At 45.3% G+C, this 12,801-nt stretch overlaps 2 protein-coding genes across 6 annotated transcripts in view; one reads left to right on the forward strand and one right to left on the reverse strand.

Moving 5' to 3' along the window:
- LOC309511410 (phospholipase A and acyltransferase 3-like) overlaps window positions 1-12,801 on the reverse strand; it is a 111,708-nt gene that overhangs the window by 66,878 nt on the left and 32,029 nt on the right. The gene's annotated exons all lie outside the window — the stretch shown is intronic.
- The window catches only part of LOC309511386 (uncharacterized protein), a 256,220-nt gene that overhangs the window by 4,081 nt on the left and 239,338 nt on the right, over window positions 1-12,801 (forward strand). The window lies entirely within an intron of this gene.

Genomic DNA, 12,801 nt, shown 5'->3' on the forward strand with positions numbered 1-12,801 from the left:
GTTTCACAGCAGCTTTACAGAAAAAGCCTCTAATTTAGAGAGATCTGTACTCAGAGGAGATAATGTCCATATGTCAGAAATGTACAGTTCTAAGATAAAACAAATCATGCAGTTAGTGAACATCATGTACTGATTTTAGGCTGAAACAATGAGCTGCTAACTAATCTAACCAGCTAGCAATTGGCTATAAGAGCTAATCAGTCTCGCTTTTCTAATTATTAGAGCGATCTAGTGTTTTCATGTAAACGGCTCAGTACTGACATCTGTCTTTATATATATATTATGCTTCAGTAAAACCATGTTTTCCAGGTTGGTTGAACTCAGTTATCATCAGTAATCTTAAATAAATAAAAAATTATTTCAACAAAACCAGTAATTGTAGATGTTGACACAATCATGAAGTAGATTTTATAGGTAGGACTGACAAAAAAAAAAATGTCAGCACATGACTAACGTTATGTATTAGTTTACAATAATAATAATATAAAATAATAAAACCAATCATCAACTGAAATGCCAATGAATATTCAGCAAGGATGCATTAAATTGATCAAAAGTGACATTAAAACACATTTATAATGTGACAAAAGATTCTATTTCAAATACATGCTGTTCTTTAGAGCTTTCTGTTCATCAAAGAATCCTGGAAAAAAAAGTATAATAAAATGTCAGTTTCCACAAAAATCTGAAGCAGCAAAACTGTTTTACACTTGAACACATGGATCTGTCTGTAAATGGTTATAAATGGATATAAAGCCAATCTAGACTGTTTAATTTCTTAGAATACTATGAGATATGTAAATGTAGGCGTGTTGATTGGTGTGATGATGCTGACGTGGAGCTGTGAAGTGTTTCCAGATCCAGGAGAACTGGATTCCTCATGACTCGAGCTCTGCCTGTACTTCAGATCCGCCAGCAGAGGGCAGTGATGATCTCACATGCAGCGCTGAGGAGTCTGGGAAATAAACCAGTGACTCCTACACTCATTATTACTGACCACTGCTCTCTCCTGTCATGAGGTGTTGTTTCCATGACGACCAAAGCATTGCCATTATAACCATCACAGGCTATAATTAACCAATAATGTTACATCAGACATAGTAACTAAGTGTTGTTTTACAATGATATAAAACCGCTGATGTGTTTTGCTGTGAGAGTATATAGGCCTTTTTTGATTGATTTCTATGTGATATTTTCACATTTTTATTGAAATTAGTTTTTTTCTCCATTCAGTGGTTTTGAGCTGCAAATTATATCTTCACATTCATTTGAAATTGTGGCATCAAATGATATGTGAATTATCTAAATTTAAATGTTGAGTTCTCACACATATTATGATCAAACCCCAACTTTCAGTGAAGAGTCAAAGTGAACTTTGCTGTAAAAACACATAATAAGATCCATGGTCCACTGGCTTTTGTGAAACGTTACTGGACAAGCATCACAAATTCTCTAAATAGACTTTAATCATGACCGTAGGAGAAACACACATTACAAAAGACAATAACCGACAAGGGACTGAACACACCAGGAGTTTAAATACAAGACGAACCACGTGACTGACAGGAGATAATCATACCTAACCATAGAAACTAACGAGGAGATCATCAGTAACCAGAACTGAACAGAGAAACAGGAACTAAACTAAACAGAATAAGAGTCCCAGTCCCCGTCAGCTCTGGCCCTGATGACTGACGCTGTGGCCACGATTAGCACAGGCTAGCATAGGCTCCCGATTGGCCAGACTATTATTTTTTTATATATACTTCAGCACGAACAAAAATAGACTCTCATTGGCCCATGAGAAACAAAGAAAGCAGGTGATTGGATAGATGTGGCATTTGGGTAACATCTGTCATATCAGCTACTGGTCAGATCATGTCAATCATTTTCATTTACGTCACTGCTATTGCTAGACGGCATAGCGGCAAAATACCAGAAAGAGCATACAATAGTGAGCACAAAAATGAAGAATACAAAGGTTAAAAGAACAACGTGACCAAGATATACTGAGAAAAATCCCTAAATTGACTGGATACTTCAGGGTAGGGGTGTGCAATATCACAATGTTTGATCGTGGATGATTAAAATGTCTCCACGATCTGCTTTTGTAGACGTATGGTTCAGTTCTGGAGTCTCTGTCTCTGTATGAGGAGACAACTCTCACACAAGTCTAGAATATTCATCCAAACATCGACCTCTATATACACTGAATAAATAAATGTGTTCAGCATTCTGCAACAAATATTTTTCAGATTTTCTAGACTATTTTAAGTCATAAAGTGAGCAGGATATATTAAATGTAGCGCATGGATTCAGCCGGCATGTGTTCATGAATCCAGTGGGTCAGCCGGTCTCAGAGCCCTCTCCGGCTCTACAGCGCCACACAGTGTCCCAGTGTAGATCTGTGGTGAAGAGTGGAACTGCAGCGAGCTCTCATTAATAAACTGCCCGTTTATTTCCCCGTGACGTTCCCTCTCCTAGGCTAAAGCTCCAGAGCAAGACGACATCCGACCGCTTCATCATGGTCTGCATCAGGGCAGTCACTAGTGGGCATGTCTGTTCCTCCTATGTGGAGTAGTGGATCAAACTAATGAGAGTATAAACCCTTTAGTTTTTCACGTGCTCATGTGAATAGATTTATATACAGTAGTTCTGTTGTGTTTGTTTAGTTTGTTCTGAGATTAGACATGACTTTTTTCCTCACTGGAATTCCTAAATTGTAATATTCTAAACAAAATACGGATGTAATAAATTCTACATTAAGACAATTCTAAGATGGTATTCTATGGGTTTGTTGTGTGTAGTGAAGTCTTTTAATCATAATTAGACCGCCTCCCTCAGGCTGAAGAGTGCAAGGACATCCTGCCAAAAGTGTGTCTGATGTGTTCAGCCGTTAGAATATAAAGCTTTCAAACATATTTAACATAAACTAGTGCTAAGACCCAGACATTACTGTTGTACAAAGCCACATACATTCACATCACATGTTAATCACATGTACATTCACAAAAGTTCATTATTTGCATGTGCTTTAAAGCCTATATGACTGCCGTTCTTTTTTTATATATATTTTGTTACCTTGTTTTTAAAATAGGGAAATGATGTGTGGCTGTACCGCTCAGTCACTTGCAAAATAGTAAAAGCAACATGAAAAAGAATCGTGATAAATCATGATATGATATTTCTGCCATATGCCCCCCCCCACCCCCACCACCCCCCCCACCCCTAGCTCACGGCTGCTGAGTCTTCATGGAGTCGAAGACTAGATCCACAGGACTGCCGGCTGGCGTCGGCTAGCATCGGTGCCGCGGGTGAAACTCCTGCAGCGGATCCTCAGCTCATCATGTCATCGCTCATATATCAGGGGATTTGGGGGAGTTATTTTACAATGGCACGCATATTACACAGGTTGGTTTTAAGGCTGGTCCTCAGACACCAGTCAAGATGGCCGCCGTGACGATGCCGCAGCCTCACTATCATCTCACTCGCATCGGGAGTCTGAGACTGAGACAGAGGGACCGAGTCAGACACTTCAGCCTCCCGAAGCGCTTCACACACAGATCTTAAATCTGCAGACACAGTTCAGCTGCTCGTAGATGGAGGGAATCCCCGGACACAAGTCCTGCTACCTACAGCTCGGACCCTGCATGCTGGGATAAAACTGATGAAGACATGAGGGCATGTTGGATTAAAATGGGTCCTGACAGTCGGCAGAACAAAGACGCAGATGTTGCTGCCACAGAAAGACAACATAAACACCAAAAGAGTAACTTTTCCAAAACCCTGTGTAAAAGGAAACTGGCGAATGGTGAAACTCAGCCCAGAGAACGGCTGCTTTATTCAGTGTTTTGTTCCGCGTGTGAGTTGTGTGGGGACAGAGACATGCGGTCTGACATCAGGCTATAGTGAGCGGAGACATGCAGCTAAGCGTCTAGCTGAGCATGAAGAGAGACACAGAGACGCAGGCGTATGTTACTCGCTGTGCTGGCGGTGGGTGGAGATTGACTGTGGACTGCTGCCTTGAGATGGAGGAATTGTTCCACGTTGGCAGACAATTACAGCGGGTTTACAGCCGAATTACAACCAGAGGATCGAGACTTTGAGAAGTCTTCCAGACACTAGATGGTCAGCTCACGCACAAGCAACAAAAGCACCAGAATTACACCAGAATCCAGGACTCGCTGCAGAAGATCAGTGATGACACAAACCAATGTCTTACTGCACGGGATGAAGCCAGGACTCTGTATCTGAAGATGGACAAACTAGAGGATGCCATTCTGTGGAATATGTGGAACAACATACGGCAGTGTTTCCACAAGACTAGCACTGCTTTACAGACAGTTGACCTGGAGTCATGTAATGCTGCTATATTGGCCAGCTCGATGAGGGATTATGTGGCCAGTCTACCAGAGGACTTTGAGAGTGATGCAAAAAACCTGTCTCCACCTTTGTCCCAGAGACAGGAGAAGGAAAAAACAAGAGGATGAATCCACTGAGCCTGACTATGAGCGGTCCGGCCGAGACACATTCAGAACAACTGTTTTTATCGTCGTCCAGACGTGGACAAAGTACACACTTCCTCACTTGAGTGAAGGTACAGACTGGTCAAATATTACTCCGTTACAAATAAAAGTTGTAAAGACCTATTTTTACTCAAGTAAAAGTACTTAAGTATCAAAAGTAAAAAGTAAATGTCAATGCTTTGTTTTATTATTGTTGCATTGTTGTATGTAATACTTACAGTACCGTATGGCTCTGAATCTGTGCTTTCCCTCATATCAATATCAGATGTATTTCTAGAACACAGTTCCAGTGGGATTGAATGTGAGACTGAATAAGTCACTCAATAACGTCCACAATGGTTTCGGACACCCAAACGCCTGTTCCCTACAAGTAGAATTATGATTCAGCTTATGTCAAAATGATTGATGGCCCCTCTAATTGATTGATGGGTTGACCTTTGCCCTTGCCCTGACTTTGACCTGCCCAAGTGGTGACCTTACCCTCTCGCTGACATTGCCACCTTTGACCTTGTATCCTCCGGGGTTTGGTAATGACCTATGGCCGTTGATTAATTGGGTTATTTATGGCCTTGTGAGTATAAGGGTTTCCAGTAATGAATATTTGAACTTTGGCCCGGTTATAAAGGCAGAGTATAAGGGGATCCAATGATGAAAATGGGGATTATTTATGACCTTGTGAGTATAAGGGGATTCATTGATTAATATTTGAACTTTGATATAATGGTGGGTTATATATATCAGGATGTGTGTCTCAGGCATCAGCATGGAGTTCCCTCCCTCTCACCACTTCACATCCCAGAGCGGTGGGTGTATATAAATGGGTCCAGCGTATTCTACAAAATCAGAAAGGTGTAGTGAGATACATTGATATGGCTGGTTTATACTCTCCTAAATCCCCTGAGACTGTACTGAGCGGAGAGATGATGGAAAGTCTGACTATGGCTCCGAGAAAACTGTATGGACACGTCCGTTTGACAAAGTTTCTCCAGGAAAATTCGGACTGGACGAAAGGTGAATTTCTGATGAATAGTAACCAGGTATTCGGGTACAAATTTCATAAACGATCCCGTGTTGTTACGCTCTACACCGTTGACTGTGCCGGGGAATTTATACCGGGAGAAGACACCTGTCTGGTATTTCCTGATAAAGTAAATGATGTCGTCGATCTCTGGCAAGGTCTCTCTATTGTGAATGGCGAGTGACCAAGACCCCACCAGCATGGGTGCTGCCTGTAGCCTAAAGAGCTGTATGGAATTCATGTTTAAAGGACATTACAGATGCCAGATGACCAAACTACAAACATGTTAATGTCGCGCGTCTTAGAAACATCGCCTTTGTCAGGTTTATGCTGGACGAGAGCTACGTCGTCCGAGACAAATGTGAAATACGACAACGTGTCAGTATTGCCAAAAACGATTCTGGTGAATTCTTCGGGGTCATTCAGCAGAGTAGTTTGAGGTAGTAATTCTCGCATCGAGAACCGCCCCGAAGACTGTTCAGAAGTATGCCTCTGGGCGGCGTTGTTCTTGATCTTTTCGGTGTCGAGTTGAACCCCCTTTTTTTTAAAAATAAAAAATGTTTCTTTGTTTTATTTTAAATAAAAGTATTTATTTTATTTTATTTTAAATTATATATTATATTAATTAATAGTCTTTCTAGTTACATTAAGGCTACATGTATTAAAGCAGAGTGCTCTGGGTAATATTTTATATCCTGTCAAAACATACATTAAAGGGATAGTTCACCCAAAAATGAAAATTCTGTCAGTAATTACTCACCCTCATGTTGTTCAACCGCGTAAGACCTTCGTTCATCTTCTGAACACAAATTAAAATATTTTTGATTAAATCTGAGAGCTGGCTCACTCCTCCATAGGCTTCTAAGACATTATAACTTGCTGGCCCAGAAAAGTTATTAAAGAGATCGTTAATATAGTCCAAGTGACTCCAGTGGCTCAATCTTAAGTATATCAAGCGACGAGAATACTTTTTGTGCGCAAAAACAAACAAAAATAACGACTTTATTCCACTATTCATTTCCTTCTCTCTGGGCCTCGAGTTGGTTCTCGTAGTGAGAAGTGGGCAGCGCGTCTGTGTTGCACGTCACCACGTAGGCTCACTATTGGCCGACGCTGGTCATGGTGACGTGTAACACAGACGCGCTGCGCAAAAACACTACGAGAACCAACTCGAGGCCCAGAGAGAAGGAAATGAATAGTGGAATAAAGTCGTTATTTTTGTTTGTTTTTGTGCACAAAAAGTATTCTCGTCACTTGATATACTTAATATTGAGCCACTGGAGTCACTTGGCACCAGTGATGGGAATAACGGCGTTATTACTAACGGCATTACTTTTTCCAGTAACGAGTAATCTAATTGATTACTCTTCTCATCTTAATAACGCCGTTACCGTTACTGCCAAAAAATGCGGCGCGTTACTATAACTGATCAAGCTGTTTTTTTTTTTTCATCAGACCAACTAGATCTCTGAGCGAGAGGCAAATACTTTTTTTTACTGCTCTTCCTTGGTTAGTGGGCAGAGCACGAGACAAGTGCATAAATGCTGACGATTGGCTGAGATAGAGTAAAATTTCATTGTAAGCTAATCAGAGGTAGAGTTGGGCGGGTATTCGAAAGCATTATCATAAATAATTGAACATGCACATGTATTTTAAGTTCCGTTAAAGAGGGGTAGAGGTGGGGTCACATTTGAGCATTTAAAATTTAATTTTACTTGAAAGTAACGCAATAGTTACTTTCTTAAGTAACTAGTTACTTTTAAAATTTGTAACTGAGTAACTAATTTAGTTACTTTTTGGAAGAAGTAACTAGTAACTGTAACTAATTACTTTTTAAAAGTAACTTGCCCAACACTGCTTTGTCACGGTTCATAAATCCATTGTCTTCTTCTTGTCTCGTGTTCTGTTGTCATGTGTGTGTTGTGCATTGATTGTGTGGGCGGGTCGTCTGATCAGCGATCATCAACAATTAAGCTCATCACTCCCGTCACCAGCTGCAGCTCATCTCATCACCCCATAAATACTCACCACTTTCTCATTTCCCCTGTCAGATCGTTGTATGTGGTTTCCCGGTTGTGTTCCCAGTCTTCGTGTCGAGTTTGTGCCTGCCCTGTTCCTGTTCCTGTTTGTGTTCCCTTGGATTTGGATTACTCGTCACCTGGGATTCTCACCGCACCACTTCACCGTCTGCACTGGAACATCTGACCATCGGGGTCCCTGCGTTACCATCCTGTGTCTCAGCTGTTATTTGTTCCTTGTTCTGTCACTTCAATAAATGAGTATACTTGCAATTGCTTCCTCATCTTTTACCGTTACAGAACGATCTGACCAAAAGCATGGAAGCAGCGAGTGGTTCCTCCAGTCCCATGGAGGATTTTCTGAATCAATGCATGAAGAGAATGGACACGCAGGAGAAGAATCTCCATGAGACAGCTCGCGCTGTTCAGGCTCTGGTAACGCAGGTGTCCGGGCTCACCCAGCAGCTACAACAACCACAGGTTCCCACTGCGCCACCCGCACCGCCGATTCCCCCACCACCATCAGCGGACCCATCCCAGTCAGAGCCCCGCCTGCCGATTCCGGAGGCTTACGCAGGTGAACCCAATTACTGCCGGTCTTTTCTGACCAGATGCTCTATGCATTTTTCTCTGCAGCCCCGTACTTTCCACGACGAGCGAACCAAGGTCGCGTTTGTTCTGGCGCTTCTGACTGGGAAAGCGGCGCTTTGGGGAACGGCGGTGTGGGAGAATCAGGAAGAATGCTGCTCCTCGTTCCAGAAGCTCTCCGAAGAAATGAAACAGGTGTTCGACCGTTCCGTGTCCGGACGTGAGGCTGCCAGAGTATTAGCCGACCTTCAACAAGGAGAAAGATCCGTATCTGACTTTTCGATCGAGTTTCGCACTCTGGCAGCCGAGAGCCAATGGAACGAGGAGGCGCAGTGGGACATGTTCCTGCATGGGCTGGCTGACCGCGTCCAACGAGAAATCTACGCCATGGACCTTCCGGCCAGATTGAGTGATCTCATTGCCCTGGCGATAAGAGTGGATGGTCGTCTTTCTCGAGCTGATCGACGTCTGCAGTCCCAGCGGGTCCCGGGAGGGATCGAGGGACAACGATCCAGAGAGAGGGACGCGGTCAGTCCCGTCGAAGATCACGAGCCCATGCAGGTGGGTCGAGCCCGGCTTTCCCGGGAGGAGAAGGAAAGGCGGAGATCCCTGGGCCTTTGCATGTACTGTGGAAGAGCGGGACACTTTGCTTACAGCTGTCCGTTAAAAGGCCCAGCCCGGCAGTAAATATGAGGCTACTGTCGGGTGGGATCTCTGCCGAGAAGACCTCATCCACATCTACTCTCCTTCCGGTAAGGCTCCGATGGTCCTCTCACCTTCACGACTGTCGAGCACTTCTGGACTCTGGGGCTGAAGGTAATTTCATGGACTACACTTTTGCACTCAAGTTTCAAGTTCCCCTCAGATCCCTCACACATCAGATTGCAGTACACGCACTCAACGGTCAAGAACTCCCCACCATTTCACTTGCCACCGAAGACATCACCCTCATCACATCAGGCAACCACACCGAAACCATCTCATTCTACATCATGGACACTCCTCTTGCACCCATCGTCCTTGGTCATCCCTGGCTCACCCGTCATAACCCCAGAGTGGACTGGTCATCACAATCTGTGTCTTCGTGGAGTAGCTTTTGTCATAAGTCTTGTCTAGTGTCTGCCTGTCCGTCTGTTTCTGTCCCTGTGTTTCAGGAGGAGACAGTGGAGTTATCTAACGTGCCCGCGGAGTACCTGGACCTGAAGGAGGTGTTCAGTAAGTCTCGGGCTGCTTCTCTTCCTCCGCATCGTCCCTATGACTGTGCTATAGAGTTATTACCAGGTACGTCTCCGCCTAAGGGCAAGTTATATTCACTCTCTGTTCCGGAGAGAGAGGCCATGGAGAAATACATTTCTGATTCTCTAGCAACGGGGTTCATCCGTCCTTCCTCTTCTCCAGCGGGGGCGGGATTCTTTTTTGTGGGGAAGAAGGATGGGTCGCTGCGACCTTGTATTGACTACCGGGGGTTGAACAACATCACGGTAAAGAATACTTATCCTTTACCGTTGATGTCTTCAGCTTTCGAGAGGTTGCAGGGAGCATCTATCTTTACGAAATTGGATTTACGAAACGCTTATCATTTGGTCCGCATCAGGGAGGGGGATGAGTGGAAGACCGCTTTTAACACCCCCAGGGGGCACTTTGAATACTCGGTTATGCCTTTCGGCCTTTCCAACTCCCCAGCGGTCTTCCAGGCACTTGTCAATGACGTGTTACGAGACATGGTCGATCAGTTCATTTATGTCTACCTGGATGACATATTGATTTTTTCTTCGTCTCTCCAGGAACATGTGCAACACGTCCGACAAGTGCTTCAGAGGTTGCTAGAGAATGGGCTTTTTGTCAAGGCGGAGAAATGCGTTTTTCATGCACAGTCTGTTCCTTTCTTAGGTTACATCATCTCGGTTGAGGGAATGCGCATGGATCCTGAGAAGGTTAAGGCTGTGGTGGATTGGCCAAACCCAGATTCCCGTAAGGCCCTACTGAGGTTTCTGGGGTTCGCCAATTTTTACCGGCGTTTCATTCGCAACTTCAGCCAACTAGCCGCACCTCTGACCGCCTTGACCTCCCCCAGTACTACGTTCAGGTGGTCAGACGCAGCCTCGGCTGCGTTTGCCAAACTGAAGGGTTGCTTTGTTTCAGCCCCCATTCTGATAACCCCTGATCCATCACGTCAGTTCGTGGTGGAGGTCGATGCGTCAGAGGTGGGGGTAGGTGCAGTGTTATCCCAGCGTTCTCCTTCAGACGACAAGATGCATCCTTGCGCGTTTTTGTCACATCGTTTATCCCCTGCCGAACGTAATTATGACATTGGCAACAGGGAGTTGTTGGCAGTCAAGTTAGCATTGGAGGAGTGGCGCCACTGGTTAGAAGGGTCGGGGGTACCTTTTATCGTCTGGACCGATCACAAGAATTTGGAATACATTCGGACTGCTAAAAGATTGAACTCCAGGCAGGCTCGGTGGGCTCTTTTTTTCGGTCGTTTTGACTTTACTCTCTCGTACCGCCCGGGTTCTAAGAACATCAAACCCGATTCTTTATCGCGCATTTTTGACCGTTCCGAACGCCCGTCTACTCCCGAGTGCATTTTACCAGAGAATCTATTCATCTCTTCACTCACATGGGAGGTCGAATCGAAGGTCAAGAGGGCCTTAGAAGGGGTAACGCCTCCGACTCGTTGTCCACCGAACCGTTTATTTGTGCCTGAGGGTCTACGGTCCAGCGTTATTCAGTGGGGTCATTGCTCCAATGTGGCTTGCCATCCAGGAGTTAATCGTACTCAATTTTTAGTCAAGCAACGATTCTGGTGGCCTGGTATGGCTCGTGACGTTCACAGTTTTGTTTTGGCTTGTTCAGTCTGCGCCATGGGTAAGACTTCCAATCGGCCCCCGGATGGGTTACTTCAACCGTTGCCGGTGCCTTCGAGACCCTGGTCCCATATCGCTCTAGATTTTATCACCGCCCTCCCACCCTCCCAGGGTCACACGGTAGTTTTAACCGTGGTGGACCGGTTCTCGAAGGCGGCCCATTTCATTCCCTTGCCCAAATTACCCTCAGCCAAGGAGACAGCGTTGATTGTCGTTAACCACGTCTTTCGGCTTCATGGCCTGCCGACAGACGTGGTTTCTGACAGAGGACCCCAATTTGTGTCCAAATTTTGGAGAGAGTTTTGTAGACTTCTGGGGGCGACTGTCAGCCTGTCCTCCGGGTTCCATCCCCAGAGCAATGGTCAGACCGAACGAGCCAACCAAGATTTGGAAAGAACGTTGCGATGTTTAGTGTCCAAGAATCCTTCCTCTTGGAGTCAGCAACTGTCTATGGTGGAGTACGCCCACAACACGTTGCCAGTGTCATCCACGGGCCTATCACCGTTTGAGTGTAGTGTAGGGTACCAGCCACCTATTTTTCCTAGTCTGGAATCCGAAGTCGCGGTCCCCTCCGCCCACGCCTTTGTCCAGAGGTGTCACCACACTTGGACTAGAGCCCGTGAGACTCTACTCCAAGTGGGGGCACGCACCAAGGCCAAAGCCGATCGCCACCGGCGTAGGCCTCCCGTATATGTCGTCGGTTCCAAAGTGTGGCTTTCTACTAAGGACATTCCGCTCCGCTCCGTTTCCAATAAACTTGCACCCAAATTCATTGGCCCGTTCTCTGTCACTAAGATCATTAGTCCGGTGACAGTCCGCCTCAATCTTCCTCCAGTGTACAGGAGGATTCATCCCGTCTTTCATGTGTCTAAAATTAAGCCCGTTTTTTTTGCACGCATTAATCCGCCAGCCCCGGTTCCCCCCCCCGCCGCGACTCGTAGATGGGGAGACTACTTATTCGGTTAATCGTGTTCTGGACTCGAGGCGAAGGGGACGCGGATTTCAGTACTTGGTGGACTGGGAAGGTTACGGTCCGGAGGAGAGAAGTTGGGTACCTGCTAGAGACATTCTGGATCACTCCCTTATCGATGATTACAATCGACAGGTAAGGGAGCCTGGGAACGCCAGGAGGCGTTCCTAGGGAGGGGGGTACTGTCACGGTTCATAAATCCATTGTCTTCTTCTTGTCTCGTGTTCTGTTGTCATGTGTGTGTTGTGCATTGATTGTGTGGGCGGGTCGTCTGATCAGCGATCATCAACAATTAAGCTCATCACTCCCGTCACCAGCTGCAGCTCATCTCATCACCCCATAAATACTCACCACTTTCTCATTTCCCCTGTCAGATCGTTGTATGTGGTTTCCCGGTTGTGTTCCCAGTCTTCGTGTCGAGTTTGTGCCTGCCCTGTTCCTGTTCCTGTTTGTGTTCCCTTGGATTTGGATTACTCGTCACCTGGGATTCTCACCGCACCACTTCACCGTCTGCACTGGAACATCTGACCATCGGGGTCCCTGCGTTACCATCCTGTGTCTCAGCTGTTATTTGTTCCTTGTTCTGTCACTTCAATAAATGAGTATACTTGCAATTGCTTCCTCATCTTTTACCGTTACATGCTTGGCACACAATACTGCCAGTTGATAGGGCTCTCTGTATGTTTACAGCATTTGGTGAGTTATCTCACTCCAAGCAAAACTCAAAAGTTGGCAGCTATGGAAATGACTTACCTTTGGACATCTTGATCGCTGGAGACGGTCGGCAAGAAGAAAAAAAAAGTTTTGAGAGTGA

This window comes from Leuciscus leuciscus, assembly GCF_965113295.1.
Source record: "Leuciscus leuciscus genome assembly, chromosome: 12".
In the NCBI taxonomy this organism is placed as follows: Eukaryota; Metazoa; Chordata; class Actinopteri; order Cypriniformes; family Leuciscidae; genus Leuciscus; species Leuciscus leuciscus.